Below are 23991 nucleotides of genomic sequence, written 5' to 3'. Positions count from 1 at the left end.
AATGCCCTTGTGGCTCCAAAGGGAACAGGTACAAGTGGTGTAGCAAAGCAGGAAAATTGCTTTGGGAAGGCAATATGGGAGGGAAGGTCTGAGGAAGGAGCAGCTCAGCACAGGGGGAAAAAAATGTCCTCTTGCCAGTAATATACTTGGAGAAAAAATATGGCAGCCAAAGAAAAGAGAAAGAGCATCTCTTAGTCCTCCTTGAATTGCTAGGCTGCCAAACCTGGTGTAATTAGCCCATATCTTCCAACATAACTCTAGCCCAAAGCAGAGAAGCTGATGGTTAATGATGTGATGTGACCAATGGAAGACAGAAATGAATAAAGTGGATCACTTTGGATTACCTGTACCATTGCTGCAGCAGGCTGATCTCTTCCTAGACAGAGCACGCTCTGACCTTTAAAGGAAGCAATTCTATCTGGGGCCATTTCAGGAAGGTTTAGATTGCTGAGTTTTATAAGCAGTCCCAGAGCTCCTTTCCAGGGCCCTAAGTTCTAGTCAGTGTTTTGTTACCTCAATTGCACTGCTGTTTGTTTGTTTGGTGGTTTTACTACCCAAACCATTTTCATAAACTGTTGCCCAGCTGCACACGCTGACGGAACACGAGCTGAAACAAAAGGCCGTTCTTTATTCTGCTCAGAAATAGGCTGAAAATTTTAGAGACTGGGAGACAGTAAAACGAGAAGCTAAAAGGAAAAAAAAAACATCACTTTTAGTACAGAAGTTCAGTACAATTTTGGGATCTTTGCACCTGAGGAATAATTCTTACGAATTTTTTTTCCTTACAGAGCAAGGGCTCATATATAATGTGATCTAATTGAAGTTTACTCTACTGACTTTTAAAAATAATTCTTAATATTGCTTATGCAATTCTCCTAGAAAGTGCTTATTTTAATCATCAGTCAGCATTTTTATTATATTATAATCCTTAATTGATTGACGTTTAATCACAGTCTTTGTATTTTACTATCCCTTGTCTCATAAGAGGCAATTTTCTCTTTACTGTAGTTTAACAGCTGATGAAAAAGATTTAAGGAAACCTATAAACTTAAGATTGGTTAATGGTCCCTTATAAAAGAATATTACACTTCTAGGATCCATTGCACAGATGTGATACTCAATTGTAGAAATGTGCATGGGGTTTATTAAATTACAGCACAAATCTTCGGTCTTCTGAGTTATTGTCCATGTTGGTATTGTTAGGCAAATGGGGAGACACATTATTGCTTCCAGTTGTTCTCATTACAGTGGTGTAATGCAGTCAGAGACAGCTGGCACCTCGCTGTAGGCAAACGCTGAGCTACAGCAGCTGCCGAGCCCTGGGCCCCCAGTCAAGGTCCAGCTATGCTGAGTCAGTGCTGGGTGGCTCATCAGAGGGGTCCAGAAAATGGAAAATAGATAAATAAGCCAAGCTGGTTGTCAGGGAAGCAAACAGAGATTTAGAGAGGGAGGGAGAGAGAGAGAGAGAATCAAGCAGGAGAACCTTATATAACTACTTTTCTAGATTGTTTCCAGATTTTATTCCCTCTTGGGCACCTTGAGTATCTTTGCAGAGATAATTGCTTAAAGACAGCCTCTGGGCTTCTTTATTAAGTAGTCGCTTAGTTTTGTTTGGTGCCATGTTTTACCCAAGTTAAAAAGGTGGTGGTGGTGTTGTTTTGTTACCTGTGGTACTACTATATTTGAATATAAGGAAAGATACTATGGCAAGTGGAAAGACCTTGAGCTTTGGGGTCTGAAAGACCTGGATAGCAATCCTCATCTAAGCACTAATTATCTCTGATGCTGAGTAACATGTCTAACTCCTCATAGTCTCACTTTTCTCATGTGGAGGTGGGGATGATGCTATCCATCCTATAACGATGAATGGTAAAAGACCCAGGTGCCTAGCACTGTGTCTGGTATTTAAGAAGTCTGAAGTAATTGATTGTTCTTTTTATATTGTTAGAATTGCAATCTTTAGATAAACCAAAGTTCATAACTAGTTTGTATAGGGACTTGAGTAAGGCATTTCTCCGCACACATCATTAATAATAACATGTTAAAGTTCCACCTACAGGCAGAAGAGCATGCTGGGAAAAGGTCACGTTCTCCAGTCCCACGTGGGTTCAAATCTGTGTGGCCTCTGGCAAGCTTAAATTTTTCTCCAAGCCTTAGTCTTCTAATCTGTAGAGTGGGGATAGTAATGTTCCTTACCTAATAAAATTGTTCTGAAAATTAAACAAATTAGTGTGGGTAAGTAAATCATTGAATACAGTATCTATCAAACGATAAACATTTAATTAATGTTAGCTACTATTGTCATGGTGATGAATCTCAGCTTATGAATTAGCTTCCTAAAAGTAATGCTCCCTAATGTCTCTTGTTCCTAAATTTCTTATTGTACTGTCCAAGGCCTAGATATATTTAAAATTTCCTTCCTAAATGTCCTGCCTAAGCTATCCTTCAGTTTAGCCTGAAAATTTTAGCTAATTTTAGGGAGAAAAATAAAGCAAGTATTATTGTTACTTGATATATACTAATTCATCCAATACTTATTAGTTGAATGACTTCCATATTCCAGAAAAAACGTTGAGTTTAAGATACAAAAATGAATACAACAAAGCCTCTTTCCTCAAGGAATGTATGATCTGATGGGGGAGATATTCACGTAAACAAATTAATGTTGCGAAATGTCATTGCTCTGAAAGATGTTCATATAGGATACAGTGGGGTCAGAAAGTGAAGTGGGCTGTGGTAGAGGACCAGGAAATTCATATATTTGGCCAACATTTATTAAACACCTACTGTTTATTAGATGAGAGCTCTGGTGGCACGGTGGTTAAGAGCTTGGCTGCTAACCAAAACGTCAGCAGTTCAAACTCACCAGGCACTCCTTGGAAACCCTATGGGGCAGTTCTGCTCTGTCCTATAGGGTTGCTATGAGTCAGAATCAACTGAACTGGAATAGGATGCATTAGATAAATGAAGTCCCTGGGTGTCACAAACAGTTAAGCACTCAACTGCTAGTCAAAAGGTTGGCAGTTCAAACCGACCCAGAGGCATGGAGACTTGAATGATGGCTAAATAGAGGCTTAAGTGTCCAGCTGTAAAGGACAAAGGAGACCAAGGGCTCATGAGAGAAAGCAGGAACCAGCACCACCCAGGAGGGAGAATGCAAGAGTTAGTACAGGTAGTCTCCAATTTAGGACATTCCAGCGGCGATGAATCACACTTTGGACCATCTGTTTTTGTTTTTTTTATATCTTATAGTTACTAATATGTACTACATACATTGTTGCAGCAGGTAATTTGCTGATGTTATCATTCTCAGATGTTTACTTGCAGATGTTCGGTGTTATGACTAGTCGTTCAAAACACTGCTGTATAGCAGGTTATGACCTGGTCTATTATGAAGTCAGTGTCCGTGTCAGGGGTCCCAATGGACAGAGAACTGGGTGACATATAACAATTGAACTGTACACGAGTCCCACAGCTGTTATGACTCCGACTTCATTGTTACAACACTGAGGCTGACGTCATTGTAGATTAGGCCTGTAGTGTGATCTTACTCAGTGTTTCAAAACCTCAGAAGCACCAATTGTTAATCTCATAGTTGTAGTAAATTTTCATGATTTCTGTATTTTTTTATGCACGTGTGTCTGTATGTATTAAAATATGTCTATGTTTATAGGTAATGTTTCCAACCCCTAAATAAAAATAAAGATTGGATTTATAAAGAAACTAACAATAAAAAGCAATAATAATGAAAACTAAAAAAAAAAAAAAAAAATGAGGTATTCAACTTGCATCAGAACCGACTTCTGAAGGAGTCATCAGAATGTAACCCCATCGTAAGTTGGGTACCACCTGTAGTTGTAGCTGAGTGGGCCTCACTATCTCTCACTCTCTCTTTTAGTGTGGTAACTGTCTATGTAACAAAACATTTGCCATTTCAACATTCTTTATGTGTACATTTCTGTGACATATGTTTATCATGTTGTTTAACCATCACGGTTATCCATTTCCAAGTTTTCCCTCACAGTAGCCTTGTACCCCCTAGGTATGAGTCCCCCTTTTCCTCTGCCTCCACCTACCACTGATAATCACTGACAAACTTTGGTCTCCATACACTTGCCTATTCTAGATATTTCTTAAAAAAGTGGGAACGTAGAATATTTCTCTGTTAGTGACTGACTTATTTCACTCAGCATAATGTTTTCAAGATTCATCCATATTACAGCACATATCAGGACTTTATTTTATATTTCTTTATTATTCTTCAATGTATTTCCATTGATGTACTAAAATGTAGACACCATCACTACAATTAATGAGCATTTCTCATGAATCACTTTGAGATAAGTATGTGCAAATCTCCAACACCAATGTGTATTCAGATACATAAAAATTGCATGTGATGGCTTCCTTTCTTCCTTCTCCTCCCCTACCCAGTCACGGCACTATCTGCACAAGAGAAGGCAATGCAAAGACACTGGGACGCTGACTCCACTCTTTCACTTTGCCCGGCAAGCATTTCACCCCTCAACTGCCATCTTTCTTTGTGGAGCAAGGGATAAGGAACTAACATGAAGGAGGTAGAAACAACTTAGCCGATTTATCCATTTTGTCTGAAAGATCAATCAGCTCCCTGTGTGAGATTTTCTGGGATGGCAACCAAAGTACCTGGGATCCCAAAGCAGCATCTCCACCACCGCTCTAACGGCGACGCTCCATTAGCTGTCAGCAGCAATCACACTTACAGCCTCTTTCCAGGCCTCCAGCTATGCCGGGCACCATTACATGTTCCCTACCTAGTCACAAAGCACTTGACGGCAAATGCACAAACCAACCAGGGCTGTGTGGCATTGTGAGCGTGTCCCTGGCATGGGGCTCTCCAGCAGGTGCACACTCAGTCATCCATGCCACGCTTGGCACAGGGGCATGAGGACCCAGGATTGGGGCACCCTTTGTGAAGAATTTGTCTCCACCCAATCAAAACTGCAACCCCCACTTCAGAGTAGCCAGCCTCTGCTTGAACTGATAGAGACTTTCAATCAGCGAATGGCAGTCGTATCTGTTACCTCGGCTCCTCTTTAGGCAGCCAGCCTGGATTCTGAAGGAAGGCTGTCTTGCCTCAGCCTTTTAAAGGAATGCATTGGTTCAAAAAACACACATACATGTGCACACAGGTTGCATTCTAGTTCTTTTTGCTTCTATCCTTTAAATATTTCAGTGACATAGCAAAGCATTAATTCATAATGACCCCCCTCAAGGAAACATGGAGAAGCTCAGAACATGTTGGGTTAACTATTTTTCCTCAGGCTTTTGATTTATGGAATGTATCTCCACTCCTCATTTTCAAATAAGAGTGTCTATGGCTTTGCAGTGTGCCTTGAGCATTAACTCCTTATTAAAAATGACTTCTAGGTATGGCTAGGCCCAAGGAGGGCCTCAGGCCAGGGTAATTAAAATGTAGCCTTGAACAAGACGGCCATATAATATGTGACCAGGTGATTGAGAGATGATCAATTCATTTGAATTACGGGGGTGTGGCGGTGGCGGGAGTCTCACTTCCAAAATGATAAATTGCTTCAAACCCCATATTTTATTGAATTGATGACTGTCAAAAGGGGTTAGTTTTCATCTGGAAAACTTCTATTCAATCTTCAATACCCTCCACACTGCCTCTCAAACATAATAATCTTTCACTGAAAACTTAAATTTTCCTTCTTACCGACATTGTACATCTCTCTTCTTAAACATTCACCAACTCCTCGCTCTTCTGATTTTCAAGTAATAACCTCACATAGAGAAAATCAAAGAGAAATACCTCATCTTACCACCACTAAACCTACCAGCATGCTTTTATCTTTGAGCCTATACTATGTCCTCCTTCCTTTTCTAATGTTCCTTCCCTCCATGCCTCATTATTGCTCTATTTTTAAACTTTCCTTCATAGTCCCCAACCACCCCCAAACTTTCTGAGAAAAAGGACCATTTTTTCATCTTTATACCCCTAAATCATGCCTACTCTTGAGTGATGACTTGGGACATGGATCAAGTGACCCTCTCATCGTTGTAGCTATTAGCTTATACTTTGTAGTAATCTTAAATGGAAATTTCTCTCACCAGGGAGTATTCCTATGCTAGCCAGTAAAAAAAAAAAAAAAAATGCTAGCCAGTAAAGCTCTTCATAAATATTCCAGTTTTTCTCTCCTTCTAGGCAACATTGCAGGATCACACCCTGTCTCTGGCCATGTTGAAATTAGGTGGGCATGACTAGCTTTAGCCAGTGAAATAGGAAAAGAAGTGACTGGAAGATTTCTGGACAGAAACTTTAAGAGGTATTGCACGATTTGCCCCATCCCCTTCTCCTCAGATCAGGAACGCATGTATGAACGGTCCCTTTGTCACCTGTGATGTGAGTCAGAAATAAGCTCTTGTTATATTAAACCACTGAGGCTTAGGGGTTATTTGTTATTGCAGCATAATTTAGCCTGTCCTGACCTGTGTAATGTCCTTGGGTACTAGTATTTTTTCTCTTCTGGAACAGTTGTCTCAGGACAAATCATGCTACATGTCTCTTTCTTGTCCCACAGATGTTTTTATCCAGATGAATTCAGGTTAAAATTAGCATCAAGGGAAACCTGAAAATGGAGCTCCAGTCCCAACCTGGCAATATTCAAATTAAGAATTATGTTTGAAAGATAATTATGAACTAATTGTATGTGAAAATAGAATAACCACTTCTATTCATTTAAGTCTTCTTTTTTCTCTACTGAGTGTGTAGCATACAGGCAGATCCCATCAGCGGTAATATACCTCCTGGAGTACTGGTAGAGTGACCAAAGAATTCCTGCCATAAATACTTGAGTGGGGCTACTTAATTAGGGCACTAAGTGAAAAGTTTGTCTCTGTAAAAATGGCGTGGGGGAGGCATCTGACCTCCTCTAACTTCGTAAGGGAGAAGAAGAATCAAGATTAACAGCCCAAGTCTGATTCCTATGAGGCAGAGGTCAGACATGCCTTCTCTCTCTGACATCTTTGCCAATTCTGACACCAACCGTTCCTCCCACAGCACTCTCTACTTCTCTGCTGAGTTTGATAGTTCATTGCAATGGCCACACAGAACTCACAGAAAATACTCACAATTTTAGGGTTTATTAGGTTATGATTCAAGTTCAGGAATGCTCAGGATATAGTTCTAACATCAGGAGAGCCTCCTCTTAGCTGTGCCTGCAGGCATGCCTCTCTCTGGCCTCTCAGCCTCTGCCCTGCTCAGGCAATGTTACAGAGCTCTTTTAGCTCTGCAGATAACTGACCTGAGGCACTCTGCTCCACCAGTAAGGGTTGGCAAACCTAGCTCCACCAAGTGCCCAGAGACACTCTACTCCACCAGCAAACCTCCTGCCCAAAGGCACTCAGCTTCCTAACTCTGTGGGCCAGAAAGCACACTGCACTGTCTCCTGGTTCTGTTGCAGCTTCTCGCTGTCTTCAGTGTTACAGCTCTCTCTTGGTCTCCTGGTTCCAGGAGCTTCTCAGCACTGGGATTCCAAGACCAAAGGACACACTCTGCTCCTGGCTTTTTTCCTTGGTGATGGAGAGATCCTCTTTTCCTGCCTCTGGGGTGACTCATTTTAAGCCTGGGTGGATGACAAAACTGAACAATTCCCTTGGTGGACCTTACCTTGCCTTACAACTACCTTATTGGCATTAAAAAACAACAACAACAACAAAAAAAAAAAAAAACCTGTTGCCATCAGTCTGACTTATAGCGACCCTATAGGACTGAGTAGAACTGCCCCATAAGGTTTCCAAGGAGTGCCTGCTGGATTCGAACTGTTGACCTTTTGGTTAGCAGCCATAGCTCTTAACCACTATAAGAGTTTCCTTATTGACATAGTCCTACTCAATCACTTAGGTGGAAGTTACCAGGCTGTGGCAAGCAAGGCCATATAAAAGTGATCTATCACACCACAGTAGCTACATATGAGAAAGAGGAATAACACTATAATCAAACTTATCAAGCATTTAGAGTCAGTGGTGTCCAACTATTAGTAGCTCACATCCTAGGAGAAAGCTGTATAGGTGTTAGTATTTTGGCCACTGGTGCTTCCTTTCTAGCAGAGGTAGGCAGTTGAGTCTGAGTTTCCCTTCACTTACCACATTGCCCACCCTTTCTCTGCAAGGAACTCAATATGCAGATAATCCCAGAGTTTTATGGCATTGCTGCAAGTCCTTTTGAGTTAGCTTTTTCATTCTACTGAATCTCTTCTCATGTAGACATTCTGTTTCCATTAGCTTCTCATCCTACTTGGCTGCTAACCAAAAGGTTGGCAGTTAGAACCCCCTCAGTGGCTCCATGGGAGAAAGACTGGCGATCTACTTCCAAAAAGACTACAGCCAAGAAAACCCTGTGGGGAAGGTCTACTCTGTCACGTAGCATCTCTATGAGTTGAAAATCAACTCCACGTTACCTAACGAAAACACTGTTCACAACTGTCTTTTTGCTTACTGTTTTCTTGCTTTCATTTGTAGAAGATGGAAGTGTTTCTCCTCTTAAGAACACGCTCATTGATCAGAAAAGCCTTGACTTTGTGGTACAGTGCAAATGACCTCTTTCCCTCAGGAAGTGAACCAAATTCTCTATGGTGTTTTCACTTTGGGAATCACAGAACGTACTCAACTCTAGTGCCACCTTCTCCATGAGCCTTCTTTGGTTTCCTCAAGGAACAATACCTCCCAAGTTCCAATAACACTTTGTCCTGTTCTCTATGGTAATACCACACAATACTGTGACTTACCTTCTTATAAGTCTCCTCCTATAGCAGCAAGGAACTCGCTAAACCTTGTTTTATTCATTTTTGCATCCCTCGTCCCTCACTGAGCTTGGCACATCATTTTTAGAGGAGGATCCATTTAGTCACACCTGACGCTAAACTATAGAAATCTCAAATTGCAGCTCCTGGGTCAGATGGAAAGAGTAGGCATGATTTGTTTGGCCTACAAAGTGTTGTCCAGCACAGGCTTTTAATTTTTGTAATTAATTGCCAATTTTAAGAATTGAGAAAATTATTAAAAAAAAAAATTTCTGGCTCTATCCTTAAAAAAAAAAAAAAGTCAAAAAACTCACAGGAGATTGGGCAACACTGAGTTCATGTTCCAACATGGAAATAACTGCTGTATTCTCTGGAGCAGGCAGAACTGCCCCAGTTCTCTCCACAGCTTACCAGGAATATCTTAAGCAGTGCATAAACCAAACCCATTGCCACTGAGTCAATTTCAACTCATAGCAACCCCATAGGACAGAGTTGAACTGCCCCACAGGGTTTTCTAGGCTGTAAATCTTTATGGAAAGAGACTGCCACATCTTTTTCTCCTGGAGCAACTGGTGAGTTGGAATCACTGACCTTTTTTGTTAGTAGCTGAGGGCTTTAACCACTGAGCCACCCATGCAGCTGTCAGATCAGCATCTGAACACTACAGGCTCTACGGTGGGCAGTTCTCAGGGGGTCCAGGATGGAGCAGTTTCTTGATTTTTCAGACTAAAGATTAATAAAAGAAAAAAATCATGTAGACACTCCAGACCTCTGGTCATGGAAGCTCCTAGGCTAGCTTCCTCTCACCCTCAGGGGACATTGCTCTGGTAATGGCTGCTTCAACACAGAGCATCCTTCCCACCCAATCTGCTGCTTAGATTTTCCTACGGGCAGCAAAACCTACTTAGAGTTCAGCTTCCAGTTTGAAGGCGTGAGAGTTTAAATGACGAGAAGGCAAATTGCTAGCCCAGTCACTTTTCAATCCAGGTGTTTTCTGATAACCCAGGGTTATCAGTGAATTTTAGGGGCTGGCCCCCAGAACATCCCTCATGTCAAAGCTTTTCATGTTTCAGTCTGTCGCTGACTTTTTCTTCTCCCTCCCGGCTTCCCTCTTCCCTCCCTCACCTCATATTTAAATGTATTTCTGTAATCATGCTAATGAGCTGTAGTAACTTCCTCATCATCCTAGCATTTCAATCTTATACACTTTAATTTTTTGTCTTTTACTCTGTCCTAAGGGTTACTATGAGTTGAAATCGACTCAACAGCACTGGGTTTGGTTTTTTTTTGGTTGGTACCCACTTTTATATCTTAAAGTGTATGAAACAAGAAGTAGAAAGTCCACACACACACAAGAAAAACTTTTCTAAATTATAAAGTTAAGACACTTTTTTGTACACCCTTCAGAAAATACAGAAAGGTATAACAAAATCAAAAGGACCTAGTGCTCTGCTTTTTCTATGATTTTATAATTTAGAATCACACTGCACTCAATCCAACTGTATTCAATTTATTTCAAGATTGTTTTCCAAAATTATTTCAAACATTGTTTTTAGCAGAAATACATTATCCCACCTGTGAGTGTATAAGGAAACCCTAGTGGCATAGTGGTTAAGTGTCGGCAGTTCAAATCCACCAGGCTCTCCTTGGAAACTCTGTGGGGAAGTTCTCCTCTGTCCTATAGGGCCCCCGTGAGTCAGAATCAACTCCACAGTGATGGTTTTTTTTTTTTTTTTTTATGTGCATATAAAAATTATTTAACTTTTCCTCTATATATAAACATTGAAGTTGTATCTGCTTTATTTTGTATATTTCTAAGAAAATCTTTGCCCTGAAATTTAATTAGTCCCATGGAGTAGATGTTTCAAAGTAAAAGCACTGGTTCAAAAATTCAGAAAATTAAAAACAAACAAACTTAAGACCTTTCCTGCCAAACGGCTTTCAGAGAGCCCTTACTGATTACACTCTTGCCTGCTGAACACCAGAGCACACAGCTGTCTCACCTGAGTTAGGAAATTTAAAAATCTCAAATAACTGGGTCATTGAAAACTTTGCTTTAATATGTATTTATTTTATTACTAGCGAGGCTGAATACTTTTCACTTATTTAATGTTTATTGAATTCATTCTTTTGTTTCTTCTTTGATAATATTTGTTGCCCGTTTTTCTATTGGCGGGTTGAGAATTTTTCTAAACGCTCCTTGTGCATTAAGGATATTGGTCTTGTGTCTGTTAAGTTCACTGCAAATATTTCTCCTAATTTGTCAATGGCCTTTTCATTTTTTATGACATTTATCATATATGATTTAATTTTTTTAACTTAATATAACCTTGGAGACCTTGGCGGCCTAGTGGTTAAATGCTGTGGATGCTAACCAAAGGGTGGGCAGTTCGAATCCACCAGGCACTTCTCAGAAACTGTATGGGGCATTTCTATTCTGTCCTATAGGGTCTCTGTGAGTCAGAATCTACTCTAGCGCAATGGGTTTGGTTTTGGGGGTTTTCGTATAACATATCAATGTTCCTTTAAGCTTTTCACTTCCTTTTAGGCTTAAAAGCCCTTTGCAAACATGACATCAATTAGTCACCTATATTTTCCCCTAATTTTTTGTGGTTTTTAGGTTTCACTTTTAAATCACTGATCCATCTCATATTTTTTATAGTTTATAGTGCCACTGAAGGAGCCCTGGTGGCGCAGTGGCTAAACAATCGGCTGCTAACTGAAAGGTCAGCGGTTCAAACCTACCAGCCACTCTGCAGTAGAAAGATATGGCAATCTGCTTCCATAAAGATTACGGCCTTGGAAACCTCTTGGAGCGGTTCTACTCTTTTCTGTAAAGTCTCTATGAGTCAGAACTAACTCCATGGCAAAGGGTATAGTGCCAGTTGAATGTTAATTAAAATGATTTCATTTAAATTAGGAATGGTCTCTTAAGAGCAAACTCTGACAGAACCTCAGACTAGAGAGAGAATACATCACACATAATAGTCCCGCCCTGAAACTCTTACGAACTCAATTCAAAGCCTGCCTCCACCTGTAACTAAGCATGTGGCTTTGGGAAAGTCACTGAAGCTCTGAATCTTCACTTGCAAATTCAGAAGATTCGTATCTACCTGAATAGTGTTCCTGTGAGAAATGAAATTTCCCATAACCCTGGAAATATAGTCAACCAGTTGCCATGGAGTTGATTCTGATCCATGGTGAACCCACGTGTTACAGAGTAGAACTGCTCCACAGGATTTTCTTGGCCGTTAAAAAAAAAAAAAAATTTTTTTTTTTTTTTTTTTTTTAGTCTTTATGGGGAAACCCTGGTGGCATAGTGGTTAAGTGCTATGGCTGCTAACCAAAGGGTCAGCAGTTCGAACCTGCCAGGCGCTCCTTGGAAACTCTATGGGGCAGTTCTACTCTGTCATATAGGGTCGCCGTGAGTCGGAACCGACTCGACGGCACTGGGTTTGGTTTTGGTTTTGTTAATCTTTATGGAAGCAGATCACCGGCGCTTTCTTCTGAGACACTGCTAGGTGGGATCAAAATGCCAGCCTTTAGGTTAGTAACCATTTGTGCCGCTGAAATATAGTAAGTGACCAAAATATAGTTAAGTAACCAGAAAAACGGCACCAAGGTATTTCCAAATGGTTATATTTTAAATACCACTTGCCATGTGATGTAGATCATTTGTACTAAATCTGCTGAAAAGCTACATATTAAATTTGCTGATTTTTTCCTCCTCTATTGCTGCTCTGTTTCTTTAGTCTCGCTTCATAATACATTTTAATATTTAGTGAAGGAAATCCCCTGAATCATTTTTCCTTTTCAAAATGTTCTTAATTATTGTTGCTGTTTTATTTTTTTTAGGTTAACAATTTTATTACTTTGTCTCCATTCCAAATTGCACTGGAAAATTTGTTTGAATTTTGTTAAATCGAAAAATTCACTTGTGAAGAAAAGACATCTTTATAATATTGATTTGTCCATAAAGGAAAAAAAAAAAAGAAAAGAAAAAAGCTCTAATTGTTACAAGGGCTTCCCATGTGCCATTCCAAGGTCTTTTCACTTATCAACTCATATACTCGCCACAACAGTTTTCAGAAGAAGGTACTATCCATCTGCCCATTTCACAGCTGAGGGAACTCAGGCACAGAGGGAAGCAATCCTTAAAAAACAACTGGCCTGGTAATAACCTGTTTGGCTTGGGTATGCCAGAGCTACCACAGCCCACTCTCTCTCTCTTTCTACTTCTTACCTGCTTTCTTACCCCACATAGTTTCTCTTTGCCATTCTAGTCTTAAATCTTCTCTCTATATCTGCTTTTTCTTGCTCATTTTACTTCGACATAATTCATCATGCTATGATATTCTGAAGTTTAAATTTAGTTATTTTGACTTGTTACACTTTATTAAGGAAATAATATGAGGCCTCAATTGACCTTCAATGTGAGCCAGGGGCCCCTTATCTTATCCCTAACTCCAGCCTTTCCCAAAAAGGAAGATACGTGGCTTAGGATGTAGACACTGGAGATAGTAGAAAGCCAGGATCTCTAAGTGTGGGAGGAAAGCAGTGAGCAGAGGAGAAGCTTCAGGATGAAATTCTACCCCTTAGTTTAACTTCAAGGAACTGAAGTTTATATGTTCATTCTGTACCTATTGAGCACCTACTGTATGCCAGGAAGGGAACCTTGAATACTTTATCCTTCATCTATAACCACTTCTAGGTTATACAGCTGGGGAGGAGGAAAGCTTCCTGGGTCCTAAACAGCCCTAGGCTATGCCAGAAAGATATGGGAAATTGCTTTCACATTGGCCTTACAGAAGTAAACAATCTTCACTGCTTATCCTACAGCAAAAGAGAACTACGATTCATGATTCACGGAGCACGATGACAATTCAGCTCAGTTAGTGTAGATTCTTGAACCATTTCCAGGTTGAAGTAACCACTAGTCCTCCATGGACTGGACTCTCATCACCAGAGGGCTTCTTAGGGTCCAATTCTGGCCCTTAAGACCAAGAGCAGATCTAAGCCTGGCTGGAGGTACCTGAGGCCCCAGCATGCCCCAGTGTAACCTGCAGGCTCTTGGCCATATGGCGTCCCCTGAGCCTGCCATTCTCTGATCTATGCCAGAACAGGCATATGCTGGGATAACCAGGACCCTGAGGGGAGAGTGGAAATGTCATAGAGCCAGTATGAGGTTAGGCTTCCATTTCCCTTGTTTATAACATGAGTAGAGATGGAATGGGGTGGGGAGAAGAAAAAGCCATTATTGATTCTAAAGCATTTGGGGGGAGAGAGAGAAGAGAGGTTCTGAGGTTAGAGCATATGAAATAAAACTTTAGGGCCCTCTGAGGCATAGGCTGAAAAAAAGAAAAAAAAGGTCCAACAGTGAAAAAGTTGCTGTATTTCTGGATTTCACTAACTTGGTTTCACTTCTGCCTGTTTTCTTCATACTCTGAGGAGAGAAATATCTAGAATCTGGTTCATTAGTAGTTATTATTTTTAGAAGGGCTTTGTTGGAGGGGATGCCCACAAGAACGAGTCACTGCTTCAGGATATATATATATATATATATATATATATATATATATACACCCCTCTTTTCTCTGTGTGACTATTTGGAATCCACATGACAGAATGATAATTCAGCTCAATTAATTTTAGATCCTGTCTATTATGTAAGAGCTAAGTAAATTTCCCAGTCAAGAGAATCATACTTCCCAATAAGCTCACTGACAGGGATATTGGGAAGGTCCCTGTGGGGGCAGGGAGGCTGCCAGATGGTGGGGGCAGAAGGAGGGAATGCCTAGAAGGCTTCAGCCCTGTTAAAGGAACAGCTCAGAGACATTCCCATCTGTGGGGAGGGTGCCAGGGAGGAACAGGGAGGGGCAATAAGTAAAGGGAGCTTTACAGAGAACACTGGCAAACGAGAGGCCATTTTCAATGTGAACCTTCTACGTAAATGACTAAACAAGACGTAATAAATACAAGAATTCAATCAAGGAGATTGGGTTTATTTACAACGGAAGGTTGAGTATCCATATAGAATTCACTTAGCTGCCTCGGGAAGGGTACATTTTTAAGTATGGAAATGGTGCAGATTTGCCAGCATTCACAAGTTGCTGTGAAATACCAGTGACTTGTTTAATTAAACATTGTTCATTTCTACTAGCAAGGCCTCTGATGCATCTTAATGAAACCAGTTTCGTAAAATACAAAATCTTAATGAAAGAAAAATACTAGTGAGTTTCACGGCCATCTCCTTTCTTTATAATGGAATCTGAGATATAAATGGAAAGTTTAACACATCTGAAATTTAGAATGCCCTTTTTAATTATACACATGCATACCACTCCATATGAGTAATTCATTTTGTTAATTTTGACCAATGAATTAATTACCATTTGAAGTAAACTCTTCTAATGAATGAATATAAAATTAAGATCTTCATATGATGGAAACTGGTTACAAAGAAGACATGAGCAAGATCCAAAGCAAAGCCTACATTTAGATCCCATTAACCAAATGCTTCCAACAGAAAGATAAATACAGAGCAATATTCAAGTTATCTAAAGCATAAAGCAAAGTGATACTATGTTAAAAGAAAAAGAAAACAAAGAACTCTCTTTCCAGGCATAGGAAGGGGTTTGTGTGTAATGGCTGTGTACAGATGCAAACGCATAAACAAATGTACAGTTTTCCGCACAAATAAATCTGCTTGGATTCAACAGTGAAGCTGACAGCCCCCCGTCAATGTTAAGACTGCGCCACCTTCTGGTTACCATGTATATAGCAGGCACTCACACTGTTCACAGGCTGTAACCTTTCTGTCTTACGCAAAACTTTATGCTGCCGGGAAACAACAGATAGGTTACTCGTTCTGCGCACTCGCTCCCCTGAGAACTGTTTTGGAAGGAGAACACAATCCATAAATGTACTCCGGTGACTGCTTGCTTGAAGATACGAGTTTGCTTTTTAAGCTTGATCAACCGTAGTGGTATATGGTAGACCAAATTCAGAGGCAGGCAGTACTGCAATCGTCAGAGCAGGAGAACCTGGCTGCCACTTTCTGGACTTCTTAAAAATAGAGACGGAGAAATGGAGCCCCAGTGAAAGAGGCAAGACCCCTTTCAGTCAGAAAAAGAAGATGGAGGAATATGCTATCCTGCCTATGAAGCTGCAAAATAACAACTAAACGAGTAGGTTTGTTTCTGGACAACTGTTAACACACAGTTGTGGCCATATGTGACTTAGGGAATTATGTTCTGCCTGAACTCCTCCATAGCTCCCGTTGAATTAACCATGCTCTCTGGCCTTTTGGAGCCCTGGCTGGAGAGGTGAGCCCGGCAGTGTCACAGCTTTGCCACCACACCAGGGCATCCGAACTGGAGGGCTTTTGGAGGACTTTTTATCACCACCCATTTTATGCGTGTAACTGCTAGAGTTTGCATTTAAAGCACTAGTGTTTTGAAAAGGTGGTCCTAAAGGGAAGGTATTTTGTCTACGTCCTACGCATTGCTTAGGGTTTTGTTTGTCTTAATCAAAATTAGCCCTGGAAATCTCGAAACCCTATATTATTTGTAAATGTATCTATAGAGGCAAATATATTTATGCAGAGAGTAAGCCTGGTTGAGTAATTGTCCTTTATATTTTATCAATGTAGGCTCGCTAATAATATTTCTTGGGTAGGCAACCCTATGCCATCCTTATCCCTCATGGCCCACGCCTCTGCCCCCATATATATACTCCCAGCCCTGAAAACGAAACCTAATACCTTTATCCAAAGAAAGAAGTGGGGCTTTACTATGATGGTCCAGATGATTTCTTCAACTTTCTGTTTCACTTTGCCTATGTTGGCAGAAACTCAGTTTTTTGGGCAGATTGGAGCATTTCTAAATCTAAAAACAAAATTGCCAAGAAAAAAGTAATTGGGGAAAAAAAATTCAGATTTACTTAAAAAACCAAATTCAGTCGATGTCTTTGTCCTAAATCATGGACCTCATTTGATATTGGGCTTTGCTCTATGCAGCATTTGATTATGAAGACTAAAATGTCCAAAGGTATGTTTTAAAAAATTACCCCAATGTTTAATTACTTACTCTTAGAACATTGATCACTGAAGAGCACACGTGATTGCTCTACATTCCTTAAGGAACAAAAAGAAAAGCAGCCAAATCAAACCATGGTATCCACAGGGACGTGAATCATCATGCAAAAAAACCACTTGAAAACTGATTAAAAACCAGTGAAACTCAGGGGCCAGCTCAGGGGCTCCCACCAGACAAATCTGGGACCGTTTGAGAATCAAAATAAGCAATGACAGTAAAAGTTCATAACCTGTTGAATAAAGTTCACACTAAAATAATTAAATAAACAAATGAGTGAAAAGGGAAATGTCTTCCGTAAGCACAAAGCCAACTAATAAATGGAGATGAAATTAGAAAATCACTGTTTGGTAGCTGTTGTAATAATAATTGATTTACAAATGTATCAATAATAGGCACTAAAGCTAGTGGGTCAAAGTTTGAGGAGCAACGGTGAAGATTATTTACATAATCTCGTAGTATTTCATAGAACAGCTATTAATTTAAAAAGGTAATACAGGAACTTGACAGTGAAGAAATTTGTCAGTCTCAGTTTAGCCAAGCAGACAGTTAACACCACCAGTAAATGCGCAAATCTAGAGTTTGTGCCTATAGGGTCGCCATGAGTTGGAGTCGATTCCACGGCAATGGGTTTGGTGTTTTTGGTTAATAGGAAGTACCAAGCTCTGGTGGCACAGTGCTTAAGAGCTGTGACTGCTAACAGAAAGATCGTCAGTTGAAATCCACCATCTGCTCCTTGGAAACCCTGTGGGGCAGTTCTACCCTGTCCTATAGGGTTGTTATGGGTCAGGATGAACTTGAAGTCTATGGCAGTAATGGGAAGCACTAAGAACAATTACCATAGCTTCTGTGATATTCCTGCGAAAAGCGCAAAGCCTGAGTACAATCAGGAATGAACATAGACAAACCCAAACTGAGGATCATTCTAAGAAATAATTGGCCTGCATTCTTTAAAAAAAAAAAGTCAATGTCGTGAATACGAAGACTCAAAAACTACTCCAGATTAAAGCGGACTGAAGAGGCCTGATGAATGAGTAACAGTACACGAAGGTGGCTTTTTTTTTTTTTTTAAAGGACCTTGTTAAGTCAGTTGGCAAAATCTGAACAAAGGTGTAGATTAGATAATAGTATTATCTCAATGCCAGTCTCCTGATTTTGTTAATTATATTGTGGTTACATAGCAGAATGTCTTCTGATTGGGAAATACAAACTGACATTTTTAGAGGTTAAAGGAGTTTTATCTCTGCAACTCACTCTTAAACTATTCAAAAAAAAAAAAGTAAATGTTAACATTTGGAGAATCTGGGTGAAGACTGAGAATTCTTTTTACTACTCTTGCAAACTTGCATAAGTATGAAATTTCAAATAAAAAAATTAAAAATCTTTTTTTTTTTTTTTGGCTCACACGGTGCCAAATAACAGGTAAGTCTAGTTTTTTGTTTTTTTAATTTCAAAGAGCAAGTTGTTTTGGGTTCATGACATTAAAGATAGGATTTGGAAACCATCTCTTTTGAGTATTTTGTTGCGTCCAGCTGCACATTAGCTTTCTATTTAAGCTTCACGCTTTCTCTTCTCTTAACTCTTTCCAGAACTTTGCCCCTTCTCTCGTTCAAAAACTTCCATGGTGCCCCATTTGGAGCCAGACCATGTGAACTGCTAGGTATTTAGACAGTCAGATTCAGCTCCCCATCTAAGACCCACATGAATCATTCTAGAGATAGATAGATAGACAGACAGACAGACAGGTGGGTGGGTGGGTAGGTAGGTAGGTAGGTAGATGATAGGTAGGTAGGTAGATGATAGGTAGGTAGGTGGGTAGGTAGGTGGGTGGGTGGGTGGGTGGATGGGTGGGTGGATGGATGGATGGATGGGTGGATGGATGGATGACAGATAGATAGATAGATGATAGACAGACAGATAGATGATAGACAGACAGACAGATAGATGATAGACAGATAGATGATAGATAGATATTAGATAGATAGATAGATGGATAGATGGATGGATAGATGGATGGATAGATGGATGGATGGATGGATAGATAGATAGATAGATAGATAGATAGATAGATAGATAGATAGATAGATAGATAGATGATAGATGATAGGTAGATAGGTAGATAGGTAGATAGATGATAGGTAGATAGGTAGATAGGTAGATAGGTAGATAGATAGATAGATAGATAGATAGATGATAGATAGATAGATAGATAGATAGATAGATAGATAGATAGATAGATAGATAGATAGATAGATAGATAGATAGATAGTCAACTCCAACTCTAGGCTACCCTGTGTACAAAATGTTGCCCGGTCCTGCAACATCCTCATGACCTCTGGCATGTTGGAGTGCATAGTTGCAGCTATGGTTCCAATCCATCTCACCGAGGGTCTCCTCTGCCCTTGCTGGCCCTCTGTTTCACAAAACATGATGTCCTCCTCCAGCAATTGATCCCTCCTGATGATGTATCAAAAGCATGCAAGTTGGTCATTGTTGTGTTGTGATCTGTAAGGCTTTCATTGGCTAATTTTGGGAAGTAGATCACCAAACTTGTCTTTCTAATCTGTTTTTTATGGAAGCTCCACTGAAACATGTCCGCCATGAGTCACCCTGCTGGTCTTTGAAATACCGGTGGCATAGCTTCCAGCATCACAACAACATGCAGCCACCACAATACAACAGATTGACAAATGGGTTGTTGTTGTTAGGTGCCATTGAGTCGGCTTCAACTCATAGGACCCCTATGTACAAAAGAATGAAACATCACCCAATCCTGTGCTATCTTCACAAGAGTTGCTATGTTTGAGCCTATTGTTGCAGCCACTATGTCAGTCCATCTCATGGAGGATCTTCCTCTTTTCTGCTCACCCCTTACTTTACCAAACATGATGCCCTTCTTTAGGGATTTGTCCCTCCTGATAAAATGTCCAAAGTAAGTGAGACAAAGTTTCACCAGCCTCACTTCTAAGGAGCATTCTGGCTGTACACTTCTTCCAAGAAAGATTCGTTTGTTCTTCTGGCAGTTCACAGAATATTCAATATTCTTTGCCAACAACATAATTCAAATGCATCTGTTTTTTACTTGAATCCACAATCAATGCCCATGCAAGCAGCAGTCAAGAAATCAAATGATGTATTGCATTGGGAAAATTTGGTACAAAAGACCCCTATAAAGTGTTAAAAAGCGCAGATATCACTTTAGGTGGGCTTGACCCAAGCCATATCTTCCATGGCCTCATATGCATGTGAAAGCTGGACAATGAATAAGGAAGACCAAAGAAATAATTGACAGATAGGTGGTGGTAGATAAATCTAGTATATTTTATAATAGTGGAATCATCAAGGGTGGAAGATGTATGACTTCAAAGGCAGTATTTTTTTTAAATAATTGTATTGAGTTTTTGGTGAAAGTTTACACAGCAAGTCAGGTTCCCATTTGACAATTTCCATACAAAGTGTTTGGTGACATTAGTTATATTTATCACAATTTGTCAACATTCTCTTTAATTATGTTCCTTTATTCCCTTTCCAGTACTCTAGTTTCCCTGCTCTTTTAACTTTCATCTTTGCTTTTGAGTAATTGTTGACCTTTTGGTCTCATACTGATGTTTTTTAAGCAGGACATCAATCTTATGGAAACCCTGGTGGCGTAGTGGTTAAGTGCTACGGCTGCTAACCAAAGGGTCAGCAGTTTGAATCTGCCAGGTGCTCCTTGGAAACTCTGTGGGGCAGTTCTACTTTGTCCTATAGGGTTGCTATGAGTCAAAATCGACTCGACAGCACTGGGTTTGGTTTGGTTTTTTGTATCAATCTTATGGGTAATATCCTTTATTTTGTGTGCTACTCTATTTTGCTAAAAGGTGATCTCAGGGGTTAGGCTCAGTTCTAGGTTTAAAGAGTGTGTTAGGCCAATAGACTCAGGGAGTTCTCTACTGTTCCAGTTTATCTGGCTTTTTTAAAATTAAGAATTTGAGTTCTGCTCTACATTTTTTCTCCCATTCTATCTGGAACCAACTATTATGACCCCAGTCAAAACAGTCAGTGGTGGTAGCTGGACACCATCTAGTTCTTCTGGTCTTGGGATAGATGAGATTGTGGCTCTTGTAGGCTTGTTTATTCTCTGCGCTTTTGGTTACCTTCTTGCTGTTTTGTTCCTGGTGAATAGAGACCCCTAGTTTTGTCTTAGATGGCTGTTCGCAAGCTTTTAAGACCCCAGGTGCCACTCACTTCGCTAGGATACAGATCATGATTTTTGTGAACTATGCTATGCAAATTGACTGAGTTATCCCATAAGACTATTATCCTAAGCCTTCAAACCCAGAAAACCAGGGTTGGAAGGTGTTTGGTTATGTCTGAGGAGTATTCATATGTGTGCATCCACATATTTGTATTTACATGTTCATATGGATACTTCTTGACCTTGTCGAGGATTTTATTTTACTTGGATCCACAGTCAACGCCTATGGAAGCTGCAGTTAGGAAATCAAACCATGCACTGCAATGGGCAAATCTGCTACAAACAAAAGGCCCCTTTAAAGTGTTAAAAAGCAAAGATGTCACTTTAAGGACTAAGGCGTGCCTGACCCAAGCCATGATATTTTCAATGGCCTCATATGCATGCAAAAGCTGGACAATGAATAAGGAAGACCAAAGAAAAGTTGATACTTTTGAATTATGGTGTTGGCGAAGAGTATTGAATATACCATGAACTGCCAGAAGAATGTACAAGTCTGTCTTGGAAGAAATACAGCCAGAGCGCTCCTTGGAAACAGGGATAGCAAGACTTTGTCTCATGTTCTTTGGACATGTTATCAGAAGGGACCAATCCCTGGAGAAAGACATCAGCCTTGGTAAAGTAGAGGGTCAGCAAAAAAGAGGAAGACCCTAGACGAGATGGATTGACACAGTGGCTGCAAAAATGGGTTCAAACATAACAACCATTGAGAGGATGGCACAGGACCGGGCAGTGTTTTGTTCTGTTGTACACAGGGTCTCTGTGAGTTGGAACCAACTTGAAGGCACCTAACAACAACAGAGATACTTCTGGAGCTCTGGTGGCACAGTGGTTAAGAACTATGGCTGCTAACCAAAAGATCAGCAGTTCGAATCTACCAACCGCTCCTCAGAACTGACTTGACGGCAACTGGTTTGGTAAGTTGCAGTAGGTCTGACTTTTATTTCTTATTTGTTCTTCTTAACCTCAGCCAGAAACTCCTAAGCCTGCTGTCCTTATTAAGCTAGCAGAAGGAGGAAATACTTGAAATAAACTACAGTGCAATGTAAAGTGAACTTTGTCTTTCCCTGTCCAACCATAGAGTAGCCAATTTAAACTACACTCCAAGCTTTATAATCAATTCTAGCAATAATACTGAAATGATAAGGTTCCGTAAAACTCATCTTTTCAATCCGTTTACTTAACAATATTCCTGTCATCTTCACGTTTATAAGACAAAATAATCGTATCATTTGTATAATTCTGAAATGTACTTAGACACTATTTTCAATTATTTTTGTACAATATAGTATGATCATTTATATGTCATGCTTAGTACACTAATGAGGTTAATAGCCTTTAGGTCTAAGTACTGTTGTATTTTATTTCATGGTGTTTAAAACCTATCATGTATGGAATGTAATTTTCCCTGTATCTATTCACATACGATTTTTTTTAAAGCATATTTTTATTATAAGGGTCAACGTGGGGAAAATACTCCAGGTAGTTTAGACCTTCACATAGAACATAATATGCCATGTAGCCACAGCGTCTACTGAGCATACAATGTTGGTTAGGAGCTCTCAGTGGACACTGAAGAAAGAGAAGGACAGTGAAGAGTGAGAAAGAAGAGCGTACCCTAAAAAAAACGTACGGTAATTAGAGAACTAACATAGATTTCTGCAATAGGTACACCCATAAGCTTTGGAGTCTTACTTGGACTTGAGTCTTCAAGCCACTGCTTTCAAGCTACTCAAGTACAGGCAAGTTATGTAACCGCTCTGGAGCTGTTTCTTTGTGGGGAAAATTCAGGACATGCTGGCTTGTCAGTGCCTCTTGTTCTCTTCTTCTGTTCATTCCTAGTCTCTAACACACACCCCGCCTTGAGGGGTAAGAGGTCCTCCTCCAGGCTTCAATCAACATGGAGATGCTCGATGGCCCCTCAGACGTCTTGCTAACGTTGCAGTTATTGGGCCCTCTAGCTCAGGGGCTCATCACATCTACCCAACAATTCTTTTGTTGTTGTTGTTACTTGCTGTGGAGCCATGACAACCTTATGTATAACAGAAAAAAATGTCGCCTAGTCCTGCGCCATATGCACAATTGTTGGTATGTTCGAGTCCATTGTTGTGGCCACTGGTTATTTTGACTGCCTTCTAACCTAGAGGGCTCATCTTCCAGCTCTATATTAACCAATGTTCTGTTGTCATCCATAGGGTTTTCATTGGTTAATTTTTGGAAGTAGCTCACCAGGTCTTTCTTCCTAGTCTGTTTTAGTCTGGAAGCTCCACTGAAACCCATCCACCATAGGTGGCCCTGCTGCTATTTGAAATACTGGTGGCATAGTTTCCAGCATCACAGAAACATCAAGCCATCACAGTATGACAAACTGACTGATGGATCCTGCTAGCACAGAACTGAAGCCACTCCCAAAGTCCACCTTTTGGTCAAAGATCAGACAGTCCTATAAAACAAACAATAACCCATGTGTGGAACATGCTCCTTCATTCAATCAAGTATAGGAGACCAGATGGGTAACACCTGCCCAAAAGCAAAGATGTGAAGGAAGGAAGGGACAGGAAACCTGGATGAATGGACAGGGGAAAATCGGGGTGTAAAGGGATTGCAACCGATGTCACAAAACAATTTGTGTATAAGTTCTTGAATGACAAACTGTGCTGTAAACTTTCACTTAAAACACAACAAAAATAAATATATATTTAATTACCAAAGTGGGGAAAAAAACCTAACAGATGAGTGGTGGTTTGGTTCTTTGGGCCCTCGTTATGACTCTTACTCTAGGAAAGAGAGACTAAAGAGTAGAAAAGTAAACAAATGGCTTGAATGGAAGTTATGGGTATTTATATACCTGGGAATAAACTAG

Source organism: Loxodonta africana, chromosome 17, assembly GCF_030014295.1.
Source record: "Loxodonta africana isolate mLoxAfr1 chromosome 17, mLoxAfr1.hap2, whole genome shotgun sequence".
NCBI lineage: Eukaryota > Metazoa > Chordata > Mammalia > Proboscidea > Elephantidae > Loxodonta > Loxodonta africana.
This window is presented reverse-complemented; position numbering follows the sequence as displayed.